Here is a 25,623-nt window from a genome sequence, read left to right on the forward strand (position 1 = left end):
TTTAGCAGAATGGAAAAGAGAATTCAAATTTAAAAGTGCACCAATAGTCAAGGTGAGAGAATAGAGCAAGAGTAAGAAGATAGAGTGAAAGACTGTATTTGAATGTGTCCAGCATTCTAACAGAATGGATGAATTGCTCTCACAGGTAGAAATAAATATGTCTGCCCAGATATAAATTACAGAGACTTGTTGGCAAGATGGCCAATGCTAATACCCGAATACAGAAAGGTATTAGAACAGTACTGAAAGATGACCATAGCTTGAAAGAGCAAGATGTGGCATCAGTTTGATTAGAGATAAGAAATCAGATCCATTACTTATTTGTAGAAATAATTTTTACAGGTCCTAGCATTAGTTACATTGTACACAAGAAGAAATGAATAAATCATGTATGAAAGTACCATGACAATTAGGATGACTTTGATAGCATGTTTATTGTTGAAACACATTGAAAAAGATAGGCTAGAAAATTAGTTTATAGCGTCTATTCAGAGTACTTTCTTACAGCAGTATCTACTAGCCCCAACCAGGAAACAGGCTTTCTAGTAGTAGGCAATGAGAAAAGATTAATAAATAACCTAAGATATTAGAGCTGACATATATCGTCTTCAGTTTGAAGGTGTGAAGAATCAGAAAAGAATTATTACAAAAAGGAAGATAATTGAGTATGAGGGAAATCCAGCTAGAAATACCAAAACAGGCAATATGCATTTCTATAAATATTTAAATAGGAAAAGTACAACATAATCTACAAAAAGTGGTCCTCTAGAGAGTGATAGGAAGTATAATGGAGAACAAAAACGTTGAATAGGTTTTTGGTGTCTGTCTTCATTGTAGAAGATTTAGAAAACTTCCTAATGATACTTGAAAATCAAGACATGGAAGGGAGTGAAGAATGTAACAATCACTGTCACCTGGAGAAAGCCTCTGGGAAAAAATGACAAGTCACCAGGACCTGCATCCGTTAATTTTAAAGAGGTAACCTGCCAAAATTCATTAGATTCTGGAAGGATTGCAAATGGCAAAATGTAATCTTTATTCAACAGAGAGAGACAGACAGACAGAAAATAGGAAACTCACAGGAAAGCTGTTAGCCTCCAACCATCATAAGGAAATTGCTAGAATCCATTCTTGTTATAGTAGGATATTTTAAAAATTACAATGCAATCAGTCAGAGTGAACATGACTTTATGATAGAGAAACCATATTTAAATAACTTATTTATATTCTTTGAAGAGGCAACAAGTAGATAAAGAGGAGGCAGTACATGTGGTTGACTCACTTTCCACAAGGCATTTAGTAAGGTAGCACATTAAACAATCCTATACAAAATAAGAGCTCATAGTGTAGAGAGTAACATTTCAATGGTTAAAGGATTGATTAGCTAACAGAAAACAGAGTAGGAATAAAAGTTTGGGTTGACAAAGTACAATGAGTGAGTGCCACAGGGATCTGAGATCTCAACTACCTATAGTCCATATGAATGATTTGCATGAAGGGACAAAATGAATGGTAGCTAAATTTGCCAGGAAAATAATTTTCAGACTCCTAACCTTCAGTTGATAAAGGGATATAAACAGTTTAAATGCATGGCAAAGAATTGGCAGTCTATAATGTGGGGAAACGTAAATTTGTTCAGTTTAGCAGAAAGAATAGAACAGCAACATACTATTTAAATGGAAAGACATTACAAAACTTGGAGGTACAGAGGGATCTGGGTGTCCTGGTACACAAGTCACAAAAACTTAGAATGCAGCAATTGATTGGGAAGGCAGATGAATGTCATCAAATGGTGTGCAATATAAAAATAGGAGAATTCTACTTCAGCTGTGTAGGGCTTCAGTGAGACCATATCTGAAATATTATGTACTGTTTAACTCTCCTTACTTAAGGAGGGATATGATTGCATTGGAAGCAGTTCAAACAAGGTTCATTCAACTCAGTCTGGGATGAAGAGATTATTTTAAATTAAACAGATTGCAGCCACATTAATTGGAGTTTAGAAGGATGAGAGGTAATTTTATTGAAACATATAAGATCCTAAGATGACTTGATAGTGTTGGTACAGGTGGGATATTTCCCCTTGTGGAAGAAACTAGAAAGAGGGGACACATTTCAAGCATATGAAATCTCACTGCCAAGATGGAGCTAAGGGGTTTTTATGAGAGTCATGGAATTTTCTTCCTCAGAAAGGAATGGAGGATGCATCACTGAGTTAGAAAGAGTTTTGACAAGGGCAAGGGCAGACAGGAAAGTGGATTTGGGATCCTGTAAAATCAGACAAGTCCTATGTTTCAATGAGCACAGTTTGACAGTAACTTGAAGATAATTGATGAATATAGTGTACCTCATGCACCGAAAGCAAGAAATGCTGGAGATCACAGCAGGTCAGACGGCATCCATGGAGAGAAAGCAAGCTAACATTTTGAGTCTAGATGAAACGTTAGCTTGCTCTCTCTCCATGGATGCGGTCTGACCCGCTGTGATCTCCAGCGTTTGTTGCTTCTCAGTACAAATTCCAGCATCTGCACTAATTTGTTCCTACACTGAGTACCTAGCGTACATTGTCAACACTTCATCACACCATATGTATTGCTTATTTGGAGGTGAGTTTAAATTTAAACTTGGAGTGCAATCAGAGTTTCTGAATAAAGAATTATTTCAACAATAAAGTCACACGCTAGAAATGAATGGAGAAGATCACTGAGCCTATTTCAACACATCTATTGTCAAGACATGCCCCTCAGCACAGAATTATAGAATCCCTACATTGTGGAAGCAGGCCATTTGGCCCTTGAGTCTACTCTGACCCTCCGAAGAGCATCCCACGCAGATCCACCGCCTTACCCTATCCTTGTAACCCTGCACTTCCCATGACTAATCCATCTAACCTGCACATCCCTGGACACTCTGGGCAATTTAGCATGGCCAATCCACCTAACCTACACATCTTTGGACTGTGGGAGGAAACCAGAGCACCCAGAGGAAACCCACACAGACACGGGAAGAACATGCAAACTCCCAGAGATTGTCAGCCAAGGCTGGGATTGAACTCAGGTCCCTGGAGCTGTGAGGCAGAGGTTCTAAACACTGAGCCAGTGTGCTGTCCCCACCCATGACATTCCCATATTTCTTTAATGATTTTTGTCTTAGCTGCTCTCCTCTAAAGTCAATCCATGTTTTGATCAGACCTTGTACAAATACCTTCCTGACATTCTTCCTACATGGCATGATGGCACATCTCCATGGATGCCGTCTGATCTGCTGTGATCTCCAGCGTTTCTTGCTTTCGGTGAATGAGATACACTATATTCATCAATTATCTTCAAGTTACTGTCAAACTGTGCTCATTGAAACATAGGACTTGTCTGATTTTACAGGATCCCAACTCCACTTTCCTGTCTGCCCTTGCCCTTGTCAAAACTCTTTCTAACTCAGTGATGCATCCTCCATTCCTTTCTGGGGAAGAAAATTCCATGACTCTCATAAAAACCCCTTAGCTCCATCTTGGCAGTGAGATTTCATATGCTTAAAATGTGTCCCCTCTTTCTAGTTTCCTCCACAAGCACCAGGGACCTGGGTTCAATTCCAGCTTCGGGTGACTGTCTGTGTGACATTTGCACATTCTCCCTGTATCAGTGTGGGTTTCCTTCCACAATCCAAAGATGTGCAGGTTACATGAACTGGCCATGCTAAATTGCCCATAGTATTCAGGGATGTGTAAGTTAGGGGCATTAGTGAGGGGTCAATGTCGGATAACAGGGCAGGGGAATGGATCTGAATGGGATACTCTTTGGAGGGTTGGAATGGATCTGTTGGGCCAAAGGACCTGTTTCCACATTGTAGGGATTTTTAAAAAATATCTCTTTTCTGCTTTTGAGGCCATCTTCCTTTGTTTTTACACAGTTATAAATTAAATGCAATTTTAACTTTGCAGAAGTTGGATTTTCTCAACATAGCAAAATGTCAAAAACAAAAACAGAAATTGCTGGAAAAACTTAGCAGGTCTGCCAGCATCCACAGTGAGAAATCAGAGTTAACTTTTCAGGTCCAGTGATCATTCTTCAGAATTGACATTCTGTGTTCTGAAGTGGAGTCACTGGACCCAAAACCCTAATGCTGTACTGAGGGAGCACTGCAGTGTAGAAGGTCCTGTCTTTTGGATGAGATATTTAAAAAGCCCTGACTGCTAAATGATGCAGAAGCTCCCATGGCATTATTTTGCCGTGGAGTTATCCTCAGTGTCCCGGTCAACCCTCATCTCTCAGTCAACATCACACAAAAGAAGCAGATTATCTGGTCATGATCTTACTGTTAACAGTAAGAGTTTGGTGAAATGGCTGTAAAGTTCTTTATCTGATGGTTGTGAAAAGTGTTACATCGATGCAAGTCTTTCTTTCTTTAACTATGATGTGTAGTTGCCGGTGTTGGGCTGGGGTGTACAAAGTTAAAAATCACACAACACCAGGTTTATTGTCCAACAGGTTTATTTGGAAATACTAGCTTTCAGAGCACTGCTCCTTCATCAGGTAGCTGTGGAGCAAGGTCATAGGACACAGAATTTATAGCAAAAGATTGCTTCTAGATATGTTAACTATGTCATTTCAGTTGCATGACAATGATCTTTTGCTATAAATTCTGTGTCTTATGATCCTGCTCCACAGCTACCTGATAAAGGAGCAACACTCCAAAAGCTAGTATTTCCAGGAAAACCTGTTGGACCTGGGTGGCACGGTGGCACAGTGGTTAGCACTGCTGCCTCACAGCACCAGAGATCCAGGTTCATTTCCTGCCTCAGGCGACTGACTGTGTGGAGTTTGCACGTTCTCCCTGTGTCTGTGTGGGTTTCCTATGGGTGTTCCGGTTTCCTCCCACAGTCCAAAGATGTGCAGGTCAGGTGAATTGGCCATGCTAAATTGCCCATAGTGTTAGGTAAGGGGTAAATGTAGGGGTATGGGTGGGTTGCGGGTCAGTGTGGTCTTGTTGGGCCGAAGGGTCTGTTTCCACACTGTAAGTAATCTAATCTATAACCTGGTGCTGTGTGAATTTTAACTTTCTTTAATCAAATCAGCTAATATTTCTTAATCACATCTCGCTTTAGATAATGTATCCAGAATACGTATAGAACTCAACTTTCTCATAATGGCATGACTTCACACTCACCTGCAGTTAATTCTATCTTCAAATTAATACTCAGCATCAAATTAATTTTGTCAGTCTTTGCTTCCTGAGATTTGGCTACCCCATGCGAGCAAATCTTCTTTTAAATATCCATTAGTTTGTAAGGTCCTAATTTACTGATTGTACTTAAAGAATGAAATGTATTATTCACAAACTTTGAAAACATTACTGGAAGTATAAAGGAAAAACATATTAAGTCAAAGAAGGCATCAAGATTGCACAGAATGCAGCTACTGATTTGCTGATCAACACCCTTACCTTCATAGCATCCACTGAAACCATTCCGCTTGCTTAGTCTCTTCTGTGCCCAGTATATCCCTAACATACTGTGAACTTTCAGTCAATACTTTTAAAAAATTTCAAGCAAGCTGTCACAAATAATGTGACTTTTGGTATTTTGACAGCAGACAGTATCAAGTCATCAATGAATGCTTAATTAACTATGGAAATAGGTAGAGTACCTCACAGCTTTCTGTGAAACTCATACATCTCATTGGTTAAGGACATGCTGGCATGGAAAAACCGTGGAAATTCCAGAGGGCCTGGCTCCATGCTTTATGCTGGATAAAAGGAGAAACCAAAACTCATTGGCTATGATCAATTTCCATTGTATCACAATGATCTTCCCCATCAAAAGGAGATTGACTGGTCCTCTGAGATCTAACCTAGCAGACACGTGATTAACTGGTTCCATGGATTATACTCTTATTACTTCAGGATCCAGCAGATCCATCAGTTGTCAGTCGACCTGAGAATCAGACACTGAAACTAGCTGGAAGTCATCACCTTAGGGATACAGACCAGGTGCAGGCAGATGGGATTAGTTTAGAATTACAACATGGTTGGCACAGACAGTGTGGGCCAAAGAGTTCACCCGAGAGTCAATCTCCTAGATATTCAACTACAAGAAGCCTTACAATGAATGCTTCAGTGCATGAGAACCTCACTTCAACTTTATAGCATTGAATATATTTAAGAAACAATAGTTCTATCTGACAGGATACTGGAAATCATAATTCAAAGACTGAATTATGTGTATTCTGTAAAGGAGCATTATCCTTGGCTAATCTTTGTTTTATGTCCGTGTGTGCACATGTGTGAGACTGAGAGATATTGCATTAATTTCAATTAGGTACGTAAGAATAAATAATAATCTTTGTTTTAAATTTGCAAAGGCTTGCTGCTGATTTGGTTAATTGAGACACTTCAAGACACATCTCTTTCCATAGAAAACTTCCTACTGTGGGCAACAAGATAGTGTATATATTCTTTCCATGCACCCTGGCTATTCTCCCTGATATAACCTTCATCTCTTGACCCATAAATACAAGGAATGCAAACTCGAATGGATAAAACAATAACTGGGATAGCCATTTATTTGCCAGATTTGGATGGATCACATGAAATGTTCTTGCCAGTCCATACTGTCCATCAGTCTAGTATCATCTATAATCCCTTACTTGACTAAAAATTGTCTTAAAATCATAGAATGTAATGACATTTCAAGTACTCATTCAAGTACTTTCTAAAGGTTGTGAGGCTTCCCTCTCTTCAGCTACACACCCATTCAGTGCATTCCAGATTCCCACCACTCTCTCAATCCCCTGTCTCCTCTACAATATATGCATGGGTTTAAACATCAGGAAGAGAGAATAGGCTGTATCCTATTCCTTCTCAAATTTAGAATCTGAGGAATGACTCAATAGAGGTCTTTGAATTATGAAAGATTTTGTTAGAGTGAATACAGAGAACATGTTTCCTCTTTTGGGGAAATGCATAACTAGAGGCCATCAACATAATAAGAGTACCAAGAAATTCAGTCGGAAATTCAAATACACTCTTTTAGCCAAATATGATAAGAATGTGGAACTCATGACCACAGAAAGTTCAGGCGGAAAGGGCAGATGTATATAAGGGGAAGCTAGACAAGTATGTGAAACAGAAAGGAATAGAGAGTAAAGATGATGATTTACACAAGGAGAGATGGATGGACGCTTCGCCAGTTGATCATACACATTGACATGGAGTGTTTAGGCGAAATGGTATGATTCTGTGCAATATACTCCTAAGGAATCTTATAGAAGTGGTCAAATCTTATGGATTTCATTTGCAACAGTATTATGATAATCTAATCAGCTACCTCTACCACTTCACTCTTTTTAAAATTCCCACTCTTGTTTTCAAATCCTTGCATGGACTCTCTCCAGGTCTGAAATCACCACCGACCCCGAAATCCACCATGATATCTATGTTCCTTGGCCATTTGAGGATCCCAATTTTAAATTCTCCACCGTTGCTAACGATGCCATCAGCTACTAAGACCCCAATCTCTGGAATTTCCTTCTTGCACCTCACTATCCTCAACAGCAAGAAATCAGAATGGTATATTGCCTCCCTGGTGCCAGGATCAAGGATATCTCGGAGAGGGTGCAGAATATTCTCAAAGGGGAGAGGGACCGGCTGGAGGCTGCTGTACACATTGGAACTAACAACATAGGAACAGAAAAGGGTGAGATTCTGAAGGGAGAATATAGGAAGTTAGGTAGGAATTTAAAAATTAGTTCCTCAAAGATAGTTATATCTAGATTACTCCTGGTGCTACGAATGCGTAAGGATAGAAATAGGAGGATAAACAGATGAATGCGTGGCTGAGGAGCTAGTGCAGGGAGAATAGTTCACATTTTTGGATCATTGGAATCTCTTCTGGGTATAAGTGACCTGTACAAGAAGGACTTCTTGCACCTGAATCAGAAGGGGACTAATATAGTGGCAGGGAGATTTGTTGGAGCTGCTTGAGTGGATATAAACTAGTGAGGTGGAGGGGTGAGACCCAGGGAGATAGTGAGGAATGAGATCAGTCTGAGACTGGTAGCATTGGGAAAAGGAGTGAGTCGAACAGTCAGGGCAAGCAGGAACAAAGCAGAGAACAAGGTAAATTAAACTGCATTTACTTCAATGCAAGAGGCCTAACAGGGAAGGCAGATGGGAACATGGGATTGGGATCTCATAGCAATTACAGAAACATGGCTCAGGGATGGACGGGACTGCCAGTTTAACATTCCAGGATACAAATGCTACAGGAAGAGTAGAAAGGGAGGCAAGAGAGGAGGGAGAGTGGTGTTTTTGTTAAGGGATAACATTAGGGCTGTACTTAGGGAGAATATTCCTGGGAATATGTCCAGGAAAGTTATTTGGGTGGAACTGAGAATTAAGAAAGGGATGATCACCTTATTGGGATTGTACAATAGACCCCCTAATAGTCAGCGGGAAATTGAGAAACAAATTTGCAAAGAGATTTCAGTTCTCTGTAAAAATAATAGGGTGGTTATGGTAGGGGGTTTTAACACGCCAAACATAGACTGGAATTGCCTTAGTGTTAAGGGTTTAGATGGAGAGGAATTTGTTAAGTGTGTACAAGAAAAGTTTCTGATTCAGAATGTGGATGTACCTACTAGAAAAGGTGCTAGAGAAGACCTACTCTTGGGAAATAAGGCAGGACAAGTTCTGAGGTGTTAGTGGGGGAGTACTTTGGGGCCAGTGACCATAATTCTATTAGTTTTAAAATAGTGATGGAAAAGGATAGACAGGGCCTAAAGTTCAAATTCTAAATTGGAGAAAGGTCAATGATGACAGGATTAGTCAAGAAGTTTCAAAAGTGGATTGGGTGCAGATGTTCGCAGTTAAAGGAATGGCTGGAAATTGGGAAGCCTTCAAAAATACAGACTTCTGGGTAATCCAAGATGGAGGATGGGAAAAATTTTTGGCTGTAAGAGCTGCTCCTTTTTTTGAGGTATTTTAGGTGTTGGAGGTGATTTCCTCAAATTCCAGGAACAACAATTACTGTTTTATATGCTGTTGCATTGTTTTGGAACTTTGGAAAAAAAGTCAAAACAACAGCAGTTTTAAAAGGGAGAAGAGCAGACAAACGAAGCACATGGTGAGGTCAGTGCAGGAGAGAGAGAGAGCGAGAGAACCTGCACAGTTACCGCCTTTGCTGTTTGAATTTGTGTATCACTGGACATTGGAGTGCATCTGGGAAAATTAACAAACAGTGCAACTTTTTCACGCAGAGTGGTACGTGTATGTAATGAGCTGCCAGAGGCTGAGATGGAGGCTGGTACAATTGCAACATTTAAGAGGCATTTGGATGGGTATATGAATAGGAAGTGTTTGGAGGGATATGGGCCAGGCGGTGGCAGATGGGACTAGATTGGGTTGGGATATCTGGTCGGCATTGACAGGTTGGGCCGAAGGGTCTGTTTACATGCTGTATATCTCTATTACTCTATGACTCTAATGAGATAATGAGAGTCCAGAGACAGTATATTCCTGTTTGGGTGTAAAGAAAAGCTGGTAGATGTAGGGAATGCTGTATAACAAGAGAAATTGAGGTTTTGGTCAAGAAAAATAAGGAAGCATATGTCAGGTAGAGACAACAGAGGTCGAGTGAAACCTTAGAAGAGTATAAAGGCAGTAGGAATATAGTTGAGGGAAATCAGGAGGGCAAAAAGAGGACATGTGATAGCTTTCGCAAATAGAATTAAGGAGAATCCAAAGAATTTTATAAATACATTAAGAACAAAAGGTTAACTAGGGAGAGAATAGGACCCCTCAAAGATCAGCAAGGCAGCCTACGTGTGGAACCGTGTGAGACGGGGGAGATACTAAACATGTATATTGCATCAGTGTTAACTGTGGAGAAGGACCTAGAAGGTACAGAATGTGGGGGCAGAGATGGTGACGTTTTTAAAAATGTCAAGACAAAGAAGTACACCACTTTGACTGGGACAACGTACACATCCTAGGACAGGCGATACAAAGACACACAGGGGAATTCTTAGAGACATGGTATTCTAACCAGAACTCCATCAATAAACACATTGACTTAGATCTCATCTACCTTCCTTTGAAAAAAAGAACCTGAAATTACATCATCCACGTTAAGAAACCCACGTTAAGAAACCAGGACTTATAAATAGAGAGGCAGGACAAGCCACCAGCATTTCACCAACTCTCACAGATGCTCTTACCTAAACATGGTGACAAAATGTCTGAAAACAAACCCCAGAGCACTAACATATACTTATTTTGAAAAACGTCCATATTACAGAGGATGAGGTACTGGATGTCTTAAGATGCATAAAGGTGGATAAATTCCCAAGACCTGATCAGGTCTACCCTAGAACTCTGTGGGAAGCTGGGGAAGCGAAGGCTGGACCCCTTGGTGAGATATTTGGATGATGCGATTGTCACAGGCAAGGAGCTAGAAAACCGGCGGTTAGCCAACACAGTATCACTATTTAAGAAAGGTGGTAAGGAAAGGCCAGGGAACTACAGACCAGTGAGCCTGACATAGTTTGTGGGCAAGTTGTTGGAGGGAATACTGAGGGACAAGGTGTACATGTATTTGGAAAGGCAAGGACTGATTAGGGATAGTCAACATGGCTTTGTGTGTGGGAAATCATGTCTCACGAACTTGATTGAATTTTTTGAAGAAGTAACAAAGAGGATTGATGAGGTCAATGCAGTGGAAATTATCTGTATGGGCTTCAGTAAGGCATTTGACAAGGTTGCTCATAGTAGACTGGTTAGTAAGATTAGATCTCATGGAAAACAGGGAGAACTAGCCACTTGGATACCAAACGGGCTCGAAGGTAGAAAACAGAGGGTAATGGAGGAGGGTTGTTTTTCAGACTGGAGGCCTGTGACCAGTGATGTGCCACAAGGATCGGTGCTGGGTCCACTGCTTTTCATCATTTATCTAAATTATTTAGATGTTAACATAGGAGGTATAATCAGTAAGTTTGCAGATGACACCAAAATTGGAGGTGCAGTAGACAGCAAAGAAGGTTACCTCAGAGTACAACAGGATCTTGATCAGATGGGCCAATGGGCTGAGGAGTGGCAGATGGATTTTAATTTTGGCAAATGTGAGATGTTGCATTTTGGAAAGGCAAATCAGGATAGGACTTATACATTTCATGGTTAAGGTCCTGGGGAGTGTTGCTGAACAAATAGCTCCTTGATAATGGAGTCGCAGGTAGATAGGATAGTGAAGAAGGCGTTTGGTATGCTTTCCTTTATTGGTCAGAGCATTGAGTACAGGAGTTGGGATGTCATGTTGTGGTTGTCCAGGACATTGGTTAGGCCACTTTTGGAATATTATGTGCAACTCTGCTCTCCCTCCTATAGGAAGGGCGTTGTGAAACTTGAAAGGGTTCAAAAAAGATTTACAACAATGCTGCCAGGGTTGAAGAGTTTGAACTACAGGGGAGTGGCTGAATACGCTGGGGCTGTTGACTCTGGAGCATCGGAAGCTGAGGGGTGATCTTATAGAGGTTTATAAAATCATGAGGGCATGGTTAGGATAAATAGACAAGGTCCTTTCCCTGAGTTGGGGAGTGCAGAAATGGGGCATAAGTTTAGGGTGGAAAGATTTACAAGGGACCTAAGGGGTAACTTTTTCATGCAGAGGGTGGTGCGTGTATGGAATCGGCTGCCAAGGGAAGTACTGAAGGCTAGTACAATTACAACATTTAAAAGACATCTGGATGTGCATATGAATAAGAAGGATTATGAGGAATATGAGCCAAGTGCTGGCAAAGGGAAAACATTAATTTAGGATATCTGGTCGGCACGGACAAGTTGGACTGAAGTGTCTGTTTCCATGCTGTACATCTCCATGACTCCAAGATATTCCTTGAAAGGATCAAAACAGAAATGGCTGGAGAAACGCATCAGGTCAGACAGCATCTGTCCGGTTTTTGAGTCCGGTGAGTCTTCAATAGGTCTCAGAACCTTAACTCTGCTTTCTTCCCACAGATATTGCCTGACCTGGTGAGTTTCACCAGCAATTTCTGTTTTTGTTTCAGGTCTCCAGCATTCGCAGTTTCTTGTTTTATTCACTAAAAGGAATCTGTTTGATCAGTTTTTTTGGTCACTTTCCTCAAACCTTCTTAGACAGTTAGGTGCCCAAATTTGCTTTGGTATACCTGTGAAGCAACTTCAGATTTTTTGTTGTGTTCCAAGTGGTATATAAATCCAAGTTGTTGTTGACATTGAACAGTGATGCTCACGATTTATTGGATCTTGATCAGATGGGCAATGGGTTGAGGAGTGGTAGATGGAGTTTAATTTTGATAAGTGTGAGATGTTGCATTTTGGAAAGGCAAATCAGGGCAGGACTTATGGACTTCATGGTAACGTCCTGGGGCATGTTGAAGAATAAAGAGACCTTGGAGTGCAGGTTCACGTGAAAGTAGAAGTGCAGGTAGATAGGATAGTGAAAAAGGCATTTAGCATGCTTTCCTTTATTGATCAGAGCATTGAGTATAGGAGTTGGGAGGTCATGTTGTGGTTGTACAGGACATTGGTTAGGCCACTTTTGGAATATTGTGTGCAACTCTGCTAGTTGGATCGGTTGTGAGTTACGATCGGTAATTGAAAAACTCAATTGTGGGTACTTTGATGTTGACTTAAAACATGAAGGAAGAATTTTTTAAAGCTCTAAACAGAACTCAAGGAGGTCTGGTTGTGTTTGTGTTGAAAATTGCCTCAAGTTCAACAGTCTAACACACCAACAGGATTTCACAGAATTATTTTAAAACTGAATTCACTACTATGCTTATCTTAAATAATCAGAGACTGTGAAACCTTGCGCAACTTGATCAAAGAATATAAAAAGAAATTCAAAAGACTACATAATGAAGTAACCATGTATTTGCAATACTTGTAAAATTAATTTGTCTGTTTAAAAATCACTTTATGAATTTCTCATTTCTGAGAAAGGAAGAATGACCTGACAAAGAAGCTTTACAGAAATATGACATGGTTTCCATCTCATGCTGGTAACATAATGATCAATTGTACAGAAATGATCATTATATATGGCCTAGTTTTTAGAAAGGAATATTCTCCCTATCTGATTGCCTTTTCACACAGATTGATCCGCTTTCCTTTTAAAAGTTATTATGGATTCAGATTCTGCCACTGTCCCTGAAGCAATCTAACGAATTACTTATAATAAAATAACTGCCTTTAGTCTTTTGCTGGTGATCTTAGATTCATCCTGATATTAGTGATTCACTGATTAGTTTGAAATCAATTGTAAGTGTTTGAAACAAGCTGTCATTTACTTAGAAAGTTAATGTGCAGATTGACTTCAGTCCAAATTGACATCATACTGCATCATAGATACAGTGTCAGAAGTGTTCATATTACAGCTTTGCAAGCACTGAGGAGCCTTTTCTTGTTGCTGTTTGACCAAGCTCCAGTGTAATTGGGTACCCATTCTTTTTGGAGAAAGTGAGGACTGCAGATGCTGGAGATCAGAGCTGAGAATGTGTTGCTGGAAAAGCGCAGCAGGTCAGGCAGCATCCAAGGAGCAGGAGAGTCGACTTTTCGGGCATGAGCCCTTCTTCAGGAATGAGGAAAGTGTGTCCAGCAGGCTAAGATAAAAGGTAGGGAAGAGGGACTTGGGGGAGGGGTGTTGGAAATGCGATAGGTGGAAGGAGGTCAAGGTGAGGGTGATAGGCCGGAGTGAGGGTGGGGGCAGATAGGTCAAGAAGAAGATTGCAGGTTAGGAAGGCGGTGCTGAGTTCGAGGGATTTGACTGAGACAAGGTGGGGGGAGGGGAAAGGAGGAAACTGGAGAAATCTGAGTTCATTCCTTATGGTTGGAGGGTTCCTAGGCAGGAGATGAGGCGCTGTTCCTCCAGCCGTTGTGTTCTTTTTGAATACTTGAATGAACACAGTCCGCCAATTTCTCAGCAACAAACCCAAACAAGCAGACAAAACATGTCCAGAAACCCTAGCCACCCTCCCCTACATCTTGGAAATGACTGCCAGACTACTCAGACCCCTTGGCATCATGGCAGACCACAAACCCACCAACACACTAAAACAGCAGATAATGAACTTGAAAGACCCTATACAAGCAATGAGCAAAATTAATGTCATTTACAAAATACTGTGCAAGGACTGTGACAAATAGGCAGAAAACTAGCCACCAGGATACATGAACACCAACTAGCCACAAAAAGACATGACTCTCTCTCACTAGTATCCTCACATACAGATGAGGAAGGGCACCACTTCGAATGGGACAACATATCCATCCTTGGACAAGCCAAAGAAAGACATGCACAAGAATTCCTAAAAGCATGGCTTCCAACCGGAACTCTATCAATAAACACATCGAGTTAGACTCTATCTACCACCCCCTGAGAAATGGAACAGGAAGTGACTTCACCAAAGGAAATAACATCACCACATGAAATGACATCACCAACCCAAAGAAACCCAAACATATAAATAGAAAGCAGGAATTTTCATGAGGTCCACTGAAGATGTTACCTAGTTAGGTAACGAAACGTCTGAAATGAACCTTTCAGCTCAGCGAGCAAACCTACATCCAAAACAGATATCTGTAGATGCTGGAAATAACAAACAAGAAGAAGCTGCAAAAACTAGTTAGCAGGGCAGACGGCCTGTGGAGAGAGTAATGGAGTCAATGTTTCCAGTCAATGGTATCTCTCGTTGAAAAATTTCTCAATGAACTCAGCTCATTTCTTCCAAATCAAAAGGTGTTAATATATCCATTTGGGTCTTAGCAGCACCTGCCTTTTGTCCATTCTCCCAGTATCTCTACCTCACTTTGGTCCTACTCAGGCCCATTCCCTCAACTCTTTTCCCTCTATATTGATGTGTATCAATGACATGCCCTGCTCTTAACCTGAATTGAAAAAGCTCATGAACTTTGCTCCCAATTTCCACTTATCACACGTTCCTTCTCCAACTGTCCTTCTCCCTCCTTGACTTCATTTCTTCCATTTCTAGTGACTGAGTGTAGAGACATAGAGTTATACGGCATGAAAACAGACCCTTCAATGCCAACCAGATATCCTAACCTATAATCTAATCTAGTCCCACTTGCCAGCACCTGGCCCATATCCCTCCAAACTATTCCTATTCATATACCCATCCAAAACCTCTTAAATGTTCCAATTGTACCAGCTTTCACCACTTCCTCTGGCAGCTCACTCCATACATATACCACTCTCTGCATGAAAACGTTGCCCCTTAGGTGTCTTTTATATTTTGCCCCTCTCACCCTAAACCCATGCCCTGTAGTTCTGGACTCCCCATCCCATCCTATCCATGCTCCTCATGATTTTGTAAACCTTGATACGGTCACCCCTCAGCCTCCGATGCTGCAGGGAAAACAGTCCCAGCCTGTTCCGCCTCTCCCTATAGCTCAAATCCTCCAACCCTGGCAACATCCTTGTAAATCTTTTCTGAACCCTTTCAAATTTCACAACACCCTTCTAATAGGAAGGAAACCAGAATTGCATGCAATATTCCAAAAGTGGCCTAACCAATTTCCAATACAGCTGCAACATGACCTCCCAACTCTTATACTCAATACTCTGACCAATAAAGGAAAGCATTTGAACTAATAATATTCATTATAGGCTTACTGACAGTCACTGTTTGCATGACTCACCTGCCGCATGTCCTGTAAGGATTCCATTCCATTTTCCCAGTATCTCTGCCTCTTTCCTACTTTGTGCTGACGATGTAACTTTCCATATCAGCACTTCCTCAATTGAAAATTCCTCACCCTTTCCCTGGTCCAAGTTTCACATTCGTGACACATCTTCTCTTCATCCCTTCTGCTTCTTCCCAGAGCCACATAAGGGTATTCCCTGTCCTCATCTTTTACCTCAGCAGCTTCCATATTTATCATTCCTGGCAGGTCCAGTATGATGCTGGAAATACCACCAAAGGCATCTCCAACTCTCCCTACCCCTCAGCTCCATGAAGGTACTATTTCCTTCTGACATTGTGGTCCACTCCTCAATCACTTCTTTCCTTGCCCTCAACATTCTCCCTACATCTGCAGAAGATGTAATACCTGTCCTTTACCTGCCTCTGTTCTCACAATATGGCACGGTGGCTCAGTGGTTAGCACTGCTACTTCACAGTACCAGGGACCTGGGTTGGATTCCAGCCTCAGGTGACCGTCTGTGTGGAATTTGCACATTCTCTCTGTGTCTCCAAGAGTTTCCTCCCAAACTCCAAAAGATGATGCATGCAATTCTGGTCTCCTTCCTATCAGAAGGATACTGTGAAACTTGAAAGGATTCAGAAAACATTAACAAGGATGTTGCCAGGGTTAGAGGGTTTTAGCTATAGGGAGAGCCTGAATACGCTGGGGATATTTACCCTGGCATGTTGGAAGCTGAGGGGTGACCTTATAGAGGTTTATAAAGTCACATGGGGCATGGATAGGGTAAATAGTCAAAGTCTTTTCCTTGGGATGGGAGAGTCCAGAACTCAAGTGCATAGTTTTTTGGTGAGAGGGGAAAGATATAAAAGAGACCTAAGGGCAACTTTTTCACACAGAGGGTGGTACATTTATGGAATGAGCTACCAGAGGAAGTGGTGGAAGCTGGTACAATTGCAACATTTAAAAGGCATCTGGATGGGTATATGAACAGGAAGGATTTGGGGGGATATGGGCTGGGTGCTGGCAGGTCGGATTAGATTAATTTAGGATATCTGGTTGGCATGAATAAATTGGACCAAAAGGTCTGTTTGTGTGCTGTACATCTCTACACCTCTATGCGCAGGTTTGGTGAATTGGCAATGCTAGATTGTCCATAGTGTTCAGGGATGTGTAGGTTAGATGGATTAGTTAGGGGTAAATGTAGAGTCATGGAGAATGGGCTTGATGGGATACTCTTTGGAGTGTCTGTGTGGACTTGTTGGGCAGAACAACCTGTTTCCACAAAGTAGGGATTCTAAATACAAGGCCTCACATACTACCTCACCCTTCTGTGAAGCAGTAACTTATGTGTACTTCTTTCAATTGATTTTACTGTACTTGCTCCCCATAATGGGGGTTCCTCTGCATTCAGAAGTCCAGCCTCCATTAGATGACTTTGATAACATCTCTGTGCAACCAGCAGGCATGACCCCAAGTTACTTGTCATTTCAATTCTCCCGTTTGCACTCACACTGACATCTCTGTCCTCGGCTTGCAGCTAGCGCTGCTGCAGTGACATTCAACTTTAGCTCTGGGAATAGTGTCTCGTTATCTAATTATAGGCATTTGTGGATGAATGATTGCAACAATACTGACTCCCAGACGCTGACCTACCCCCGATGTTGATTCAGTTTCTGACACTGCCCCAGTATTCTGCTTGGGCTACGAAGCAATCTCTCCAGACTCCTACCCTGTCACTGATCTTTCTTTGTCCTTGACCCACTCACCATTGCGCACAAATGATTACATCTCCAACTTTTCCCAGTTCTGATCAAAAGGGCTCCGCTTCCAAGGTTAACTTTGCTTTTCTCTCTGCAATAGGTGCTGCCTGAAACCTGCTCACTCATTCCAGAAATGATTAATAACCTCGAATACTCTGAATTAATAATCTATTTCAATGACTTATTATCTGGAATTTTCCCAGCACAGCGATACGACTGCGGTTCACCCCGGTCACTTTATTTTCTAAACTTCCTTCCCGAAATGGGATTGATTGAGGCCAGGGTAAACCAATCAGAAATTGACACTGTGAGTTTACTCCAATGGCCGATGCGCCCGGCGGTGTAGGCGGGACTTTCTCTGACTGAGCTCAAGTAACTCTATGTCTTTAAGATTTCAAGCCGAGGGGGTTTGGAAGTTGCTGTTACTCACTACATCCACAGCTGGGATTGGAAGTTATAAACCAATGCAAATTTAAGATGACAGATTGAACGGGTGAGTCCAGAGCTGTTTATGTTTTCTTTCTGTCGTTTGTAACAAAAAACACTGCTTTAGTGTGAACCTGTTGTTTTGATTGTCTGGCGGTGGGTTTTGCTTTTGACTTTGCATTAGATTTATCCCTAAGATGTGAAATGGGTACCCGGGGGTGTATGCAAAGGTGCTGAAACAGAGAAACAAGATTTTATTTTAAGAAGAGGTGCGCAAAATTAAACGAGGAAGTGGTAGGAATGTTGTGGGACATCGCTGATGTCTCTTGTTGAACATGGTATCAGAAGTGTAGCGAAATCGTGCGATGATAAAGAAACCCTCGGAACTGTAAGTGCGCAGTTTGAGTGTGAAACATTGATCCGTTTATTATGTCGCAGCGGGAAAGCAAGGGGCAGCTCAACATATCTGCATTTGGTTCAAATTAAACTACACCTGAAACAATGTTGTTGCGTATTATCCAGACAGATGTGTTCGACTTTGACGCTATTTAGTTTTATTTTAAAGTTTTACCTTTCTTCGGATAAGTTATGTTTTTGTTCTATTTGTGAGGGTCGAGAGAGTGGTGCTGGAAAAGCACAGCAAGTCAGGCAGCATTAGGGGAGCATGAGAATCGACGTTTCCGGCTTAAGATGAAGGGCTTTTGACTGATTCTCCTGCTCCTCGGATGCTGCCTGACCTGCTGTGCTTTTCCAGCACCACACTCCCGACTCTGATCTCCAGCATCTGCAGTCCCCACTTACTTCAGTATCAATACTGGGGTGAATGGACAGCCAGATTCCAATCCTGAGGGATCCAGAGTATATGGCGAGCTCGGAGAGAATGCTGGTCACCTTAACCTGAGATCAAGTTCACTCCCTCAAATCGCTGCAGCATTCCCTGCGACTCCAACCGCTCGGGGATTCACCTCCTGTTCCGAGTCACCTAATGAGCTGGAGATACCACAGTGGGTCTCCACTGTAGCGCCTCAAGGAGACTCACTCCACTCCCGTGACAGTTCCTCATCTCTCTCACTATTGTTAAATATACACGTTAATGCTATCATAAAATAGTGAACAAATTCATAATTTAAATACTGTCCCTATTTATTGGTCCAAACATTTTCTATTTCTGTACGGAATCAAAGTATCCTGCAGGAATCAGGATATCTCCGCTAATATTAGTCACACTTCAGTTTTTACCTCCATGATATACAAAATGAGCCAGAAATTTTCAATTTTTAAAATATCAGTGCACACCTCCTGCCAACATTTCCAATTCCATCGTTTTTTGATTGAAACTGAGAGAGTTGTTATGCTGTAATTTGTATATGACTTTAAAAGGGGGAGCAATGATTATAACCATGTGACAGCTTCCAGGCTCCAGTTCTGCTTCTTCTGAATTCTAAACTGTGCCGCCATTTCCCGTGAGCAACATTATGGGCTGCTGATTTGGAGATGGGAGAGATACTAAACAAGTATTTTGCATTAGTGTTTACTGTGGAGAAGTACATGGAAGATTAGGTAGGGAAATAGATAGTGACATCTTGAAAACTGTCCATATTACAGAGGAGGAGGTGCTGGATGTCTTAAAACCCATCAATGTGGATAAATCCCTAGGACATGATCAGGTGTACCCCAGAACTCTGTGGGAAGCTAGGGAAGTGATTGCTGGGCACTTGGTGAGAAAGTTGGATGATGCGATAGTCACAGGTGAAGTGCTGGAAGACCGGAGGTTAGCCAACATGGTGCCACTATTTAAGAAAGGTGGTAAGGAAAAACCAGGGAACGATAGACCAGTAAGCCTGACATCAATGCTGGGCAAGTTTATGGAGGGAATACTGAGGGAAAGGATGTACATGTATTTGGAAAGGCAAGGACTGGATAGGGGTAGTCAACATGGCTTTGTGCTTGGGAAATCATATCTCATAGAAACTTGATTGAGCTTTTTGAAGAAGTAACAAAGAGGATTGATGAGGGCAGAGCAGTAGATGTGATCTATGTGGACTTCAGCAAGGCATTTGACAAGGTTCTCAATGGGAGACTGGTTAGCAAGGTTAGATCTCATGGAAAACATGAAGACCTAGCCATTTGGATACAGAACTGGCTCGGAAGTAGAAGACAGAGGGTGGTGGTGGTGGAGGGTTGCTTTTCAGATTGGAGGCCTGAGACCAGTGATGTGCTACAAGGATTGGAGCTGGGTCCACTGCTTTTCATCATTTATCTCAATTATTTAGATGTGAACATAGTAAGTTTGCAGATTACACCAAAATTGGACGTGTAGTAGATAGCAAAGAAGATTACCTCAGAGTACAAAGGGATCTTGATCAGATGGGCCAATGGGCCAAGGAGTAGCAGATGGAGTTCAATTTTGCAAAATGTGAGGTGCTGCATTTTGGAAAGGCGAATCAGGGCAGGACTTATACACTTAATGGTAAGATCCTGGGGAGTGTTGCTGAATAAAAGGAGTGCAGGTTCATAGTTCCTTGAAAGTGGAGGTTCAGGTGGATAGGATATTGAAGAAGGTGTTTAGTATGCTTTACTTTATTGGTCAGAGTATTGAGTACAGGGGTTGGGAGGTCATGTAATGGCTGTACAGGACATTGGTTGGGCCACTTTTGGAATACTGAATGCAATTCTGGTTTCCCTGCTATAGGAAGGATGTTGTGAAGCTTGAAATGGTTCAGAAAAGTTTCACAAGAATATTGCAAGGTTGGAGGGTTTGAGCTATTGGGAGAGGCTGAATAGGTTGGGGCTGTTTTCCATGGATTGTTGGAGGCTGAGGGGTGACTTTATAGAGGTTTATAAAATCATGAGGGACATGGATAGGGTAAATAAACAAGGTCTTTTTACAAGATTGGGCGAGTTCAGAATGAGAGGGCATAGGTTTAGGCTGAGGGGGAATGGAGATTGATGCAATTACAACATTTAAAAGGTGCATGAATGGTTTAGAGGGATATGGGCAAAGTGCTGGCAAATAAGACTAGATTAATTTAGGATACCTGGTCGGCATGGCCGGGTTGAACTGAAGAGTCTGTTTCCGTTCTATACATCTCTGACTCTATGACTTCTAATTTATTGCAAGTTTTGCCTGTTGTTCACACTTGAGTCCCCACGCCATGATTATGCCTCCTGAGTAGAGTTTACAGATTTTTAAAATCACTGTTCATGTATGTTAGGACACACCGCTGGAGCAGATGAGCCTTGAACTCTGCACCCTTGGCTTAGAGACGAAGGAATTGGGAATATGGTATGGCGTTTTTAAAGGGGGCACGATGGGAGGAGGTGTAGTCTAGGTAGCTGTGGGAGTCGGTCGGTTTATAGTAAATGTCTGTGTTGATTCGGTCGCCCGAGATAGAAATAGAGAGGTCTAGGAAGGGGAGGGAGGAGTCCCAATGACATGCAGGTCCTTGAACTCCTCCATCGCCAGACCATAGCAACACGACAGCTGGAGGAAGAGCGCCTCATCTTCCGCCTAGGAACCCTCTAACCACAAGGGATGAACTCAGATTTCTCCGGTTTCCTCATTTCCACTCCCCCCACCTTGTCTCAGTCCCAACCTTCGAACTCAGCACCACCTTCCTAACCTGCAATCTTCTTCCTGACCTCTTCGCCCCCACCCCCACTCCGGCCTATCACCCTCACTTTTACCTCCTTCCACCTATCGCATTTCCAACGCCCCTCTCCCAAGTCCCTCCTCCCTACCTTTTATCTTAGCCTGCTTGGTACACTTTCCTCATTCCTGAAGAAGGGCTCATGCCCAAAACGTCGATTCTCCCGCTCCTTGATGCTGCCTGACCTGCTGCGCTTTTCCAGCAACACATTTTCAGCTCTGATCTCCAGCATCTGCAGTGCTCACTTTCTCCTTAGAGATAGGAACACTACCACTGCCACAAGAGCCTCATACATACTCCTGTTTGTAGCTTCCTGTGTTGTCTCTTGATTCATATCTCCGTACTTCCATCTTCGAAAGTGGATTATGTGTAAACTTAAATCTGTGTTATACTTTACTTACACATGCGCATCTAGTAGGACTGAGGGATGTTCTACACATCCACAGAGTGAAAACCATACTTTCATTTGATTTCAACAGTCAAATGTTCTGCTTGCAAATTTCTGGTTGGGAACAGCACTTAAAATCATTTAATTTGTCACTCACCTGACTTTGCTCACGTTTCTTAAGTTGCCTTTCTGTCCCACCCTAGGTACGTAGTCACAAACAAGTTGGGAACACCACTTGAAATGTTTTTCACCAGCTTGTTCAAAAGTTGACTACAATGTTTCCTTTTTCTCCATTCCCTGAGTCAACCTTATACCGGGAAGGGTGTTAAGTTTTTAAAACTCAAGCGATTAGATATGTATATGTTCTCAGTGATAATGATACTTATATTTCATTGTTGGCATTTTAATACCATGTTTGAATGCTGTAAACTTTGCAAACTTGATGGGTAAATGAAGAGTTAGTCTCTTTCCATTGTTTAGTCTTGCATTAAGTCCTACTTCTCATTCGCATGTTCGTGGTTTTTACATACAACTCTGTAGCATTTTTAAAAAAAATTCCAACATCCTAATTTCCTCCTTATTTTCTAGTAGTCTCCAGCCACAGACCATAACCACCTCTGCCCCAGTACCACTAGCCCTCTTTCTCGCTATTCACCTCCCCAGTATTATCAAGCTCTCACATATCCCACACATAGCCCAGGCACCAGACTCTTCAACCCTTCCTGACCTTAACTTCAGTAACATATTCACTCCATATTGTTATGACAGATAGCAGACTGTTGTAAGAGTTGGAATGGAGGCTTTGGAAGAGTGCAGTGTTGGAAAAGTACATCATCTGAGGAGCAGGAGAATCGATGTTTCAGGCATAAGTTCTCCACCAGGAATCAGGCTTGTGAGCCAATGGGGCTGAGAGACAAATGGGAGGGAGATGGGACTGGGGGGAAGGGAGTTGGGAATGCGATAGGTAGATGAAGGTGGGGGTGAAAGTGATAGGTCGGAGAGGAGAGTGGAGCAGATAGCTGGGAAGGAAGATGGGCAGGCAGGACCATTCAAGAGGGCAGTACTGAGTTGGAAGGTTGGGACTGGGATAAGGTGTGGGGGTAGAGGAAATGGGGATACTGATGAAATCCATATTGATCCCGTGTGATTGGAGAGTCCCAAGGCAAAAGATGAGGCGTTCTTCCTCCAGGCATTGGGTGGTTAGGGTTTGATGATGGAGGAGGCCCAGGACCTGCATGTCCTTGCCAGAGTGGGAGGAGGAGTTAAAGTGTTCAATCACAGGCCACCCCAATCCGCCCTCTTGACCAGTCCTACCTGTCCATCTTCCTTCCAACCTATCCATTCCACCCTCCTCTCTGACATATCACTTTCACCCCCACCTTCATCTACCTTTCACACTCCCAGCTATCTTCCCCCAGCCCCATCCCATTTATCTCTCAGCTTCCTTGGCCCACAAACCTCATTCCTGATGAAGGGCTTAAGCCTGAAACGCTGACTGTCCTGCTCCACGGATGCTGCCTGACCTGCTGTACTTTACCAGCATCGCACTCTTTGACTCTGATCTCCAGCATCTGCAGTCCTCACTTTCTCCAAATGGAGGCTATCCATCTTAAGGGTCTAACTAGTAGAGATGACAGAGTCTACTATATGTTAACAGATTCTAGTTTATTACATATTTGTAGACTTTATACAACATCACAAAAATATATTCAGATCCATTCAAATCCATGCATAGTCTCCTCCCCACATGTTCTATAGCATCAAAGTTAGTTGTTACTCATACTCTTCAATATTTTTGCACAGCCCTGTCAGACCCTTATGCTGCACCTCTCCCTGCCCCCAAGCCTCTGTACTGATACAAGAATTAAACCTAGATTTGTTCAATGAATCACCATCAGGTGTATGACACCTTGATCTTTTACTATAAATTCTATGTTCTATGATCCTGCCTCACTAGCTATCCATTTTAAGCACTCTGAAAGCACTCTGAAAGCTTGTATTTCCAAATAAACCTGTTGGACTATAATCTGGTGTTGTGAATTTTAACTTTGTCCACCTCAGTCCAAACCAACATCAGTAAGAATTATGTATGAGGACCATACAGACAAATCTGAGTGTATACAGAGGAAGGTGAGTTGTCTGAGTTCAGAGTCAGGAAATAAGCAGTGATGGCAGTGGCATATTGATCATGGTCAGTCTGCAGGTGAAGTGTCAAAATGTTTTCATTTATATAATTAAAGAGCTCTAACAGCACATCCATCATCCTTTATGGATGGTGAAACCAACTGGATGGGCACATGGATCACTTTCAGCCTGTTCATCCTTGGATATGTAGTCAAGAATGTGTATAGTTCTTTTGGTTTTTTTTTAAAGCTATTGTTTTCCAGGAAATCAGCTCTCGCGGCATCTGAAGTCCGGATAACTTTTGTGATACAATTGCTATTCTTCTTTCTTGGACCGTCATTCTTGAGGTTATCCAGAAGGGTTCATACATTCCAAGTTGCAAAGTTTCAAATTTTTTTTTGTTTAATCATAAAGGTAATAATCCCAGAGGATATGATTTCACAAAAAAGACACCAGGACAATCTATTTCAAGAGCACCTTTTTAAGTCCCCTTCTTATCTGGGGTAAGTAGAGTGTACTCCGAATAGGACTGTCCAGGCACAGATGATACTATGAGTAAAAAGTGAGGTCTGCAGATGCTGGAGATCAGGAAACAGGAAATTTGACGTATATGGCACTGTGAATACAGTGCCATATACCAGACTCAATCTGTGTAACTGTAAATTGAGAATACACAGCTCCATCCCAGTAAGCCATGCCTTGATGTAGATTATTCAGCCTTATTAATTCATCACCATTAGATTTTGCTTAAGATTCTGGTAAATTTGTAAACAAATCTCACAGGATCAAGAGGAGACCATTCAGCCCCTCGAATCAGTTCCACCCCTCAATAAGATCGTGACTGATCTGTGTCCTCACCCCATTTGCCGGTCATGAGCCCATAACCCCGATACTCTTTGCTGAAAAAGAAGCCTCGCGTGTCTTGGATTTAAATTTAACAATTGAATTGGTATAGACTGCTGTTTGCCGTCTGCTCATTTGACTGCAATAAATTTGCTTTTGTTTGAGAAGGATAGAATTGCTAATTCAGTTATAGCTTAACAGTTTGCATGCTGTGATTATAAAATAATTAATCAAGCAAGTTTTGAGTTTAACAAACAGAGATCTTTGCTTTGTTACATTTAAACCGACTAAGTATGAGCTATAGATTAGGTTTTTTTTAGATTACTTACAGTGTGGAAACAGGCCCTTCGTCCAACAAGTCCACACCGACCCGCCGAAACGCACCCACCCAGACCCATTCCCCAATGTTTACCCTTGCACCTAACACTACGGGCAATTTAGCATGGCCAATTCACATGACCCGCACATTTCTGGATTGTGGGAGGAAACCGGAGCCCCTGGAGGAAACCCACGTAGACACGAGGAGAATGCGCAAACTCCACACAGTCAGTCGCCTGAGGCAGGAATTGAACTCGGGTCTCTGGCGCTGTGACTGAATAGACTGGAGATAGTCCTTGGAGCGCCAAAGGCTGAGGGTTGACCCTAGAAGTTTATAAAGTCATGAAGGACATGGATAGAGTGAAATTGAGGTCTTTTCCCCAGGGGAGGGAAACTAGGGGGTGTAGGCTTAAGGTGAGATGGG

General features: G+C 42.1%; 1 protein-coding gene across 1 annotated transcript in view; it reads left to right on the top strand.

Annotated features, from left to right (window-relative positions):
- The first annotated feature begins 17,855 nt into the window (after positions 1-17,855).
- Positions 17,856-25,623, top strand: part of LOC132827818 (phosphoinositide 3-kinase regulatory subunit 6-like) — a 100,598-nt gene continuing 92,830 nt past the window's right edge. Inside the window, exon 1 of the mRNA XM_060844553.1 lies at positions 17,856-17,943. The gene's annotated coding sequence lies outside the window, so the exon portion shown is untranslated. The remainder of the gene's footprint in view (positions 17,944-25,623) is intronic.

Source organism: Hemiscyllium ocellatum, chromosome 25, assembly GCF_020745735.1.
Source record: "Hemiscyllium ocellatum isolate sHemOce1 chromosome 25, sHemOce1.pat.X.cur, whole genome shotgun sequence".
In the NCBI taxonomy this organism is placed as follows: domain Eukaryota; kingdom Metazoa; phylum Chordata; class Chondrichthyes; order Orectolobiformes; family Hemiscylliidae; genus Hemiscyllium; species Hemiscyllium ocellatum.